Raw genomic sequence first — 762 nt, forward strand, 5'->3', positions numbered from 1 at the left:
GAACGCTCGAGGGTCACTACGGCCTACCGGAGCCAGGGCCTACCTGCCTCCACACTCGAACACCTGCTCTTCCGGTCGCGTCCCCACCTACCAGCGCTCCGGAGCCTGGTGGAGTTCCTGGACGAGACGGGAATAGCCGCCTACAGATGAGCCGGGAACTTGCCGCCCCTGCCCTTGCTGCCGTCTTCCCTGCTGCTCCGGCCACGGCGAACGAGACACAATGACATCCTACACACCACTATCCTCTTTCATTTCCACACATGTTGGAACACCGCACCTGTTGGAAGTACTTACCGAGGGGAGAGAAGGGTCTTCTTAGGTTTCACTAAGGCCACTCGAAACTTGTCAAAAGAAATGCATCGAGCAAGCCATAAAAAAAGTCGTGTAAGCACGCTGTTCAAGATAGCATTGCTAGACAAGTTACCAGACGGGCCGGTGTCTTAACGCACGGCTTAAAGAACATAACTACGCATGTTCATTGTTAACACATCCTGGCAACCTGGCCGAGCACTACGCTGCGCGCAAATGTAAGTCATCTTTTCTGGGTACAAAAGTGTTGAAGCGCGCATCTGATCAAACGGAAAGAGAAACCGTCGGTGCTTTCTTTATTCACACAAGTGAAGGTTGCGTTAGCTCACCATGGATCATCCTATCTCAAAAAGAAATAGAGTTCTTCAAAGCAGCTATGATAAGTTAGACATGATGCCTTGCAAGTGGTTTTCGTGGTTGGTGACGTTTTCAGTCATGCAGAGCATGTGCTTG

This window comes from Rhipicephalus sanguineus, chromosome 5 (assembly GCF_013339695.2).
Source record: "Rhipicephalus sanguineus isolate Rsan-2018 chromosome 5, BIME_Rsan_1.4, whole genome shotgun sequence".
Taxonomy (NCBI): domain Eukaryota; kingdom Metazoa; phylum Arthropoda; class Arachnida; order Ixodida; family Ixodidae; genus Rhipicephalus; species Rhipicephalus sanguineus.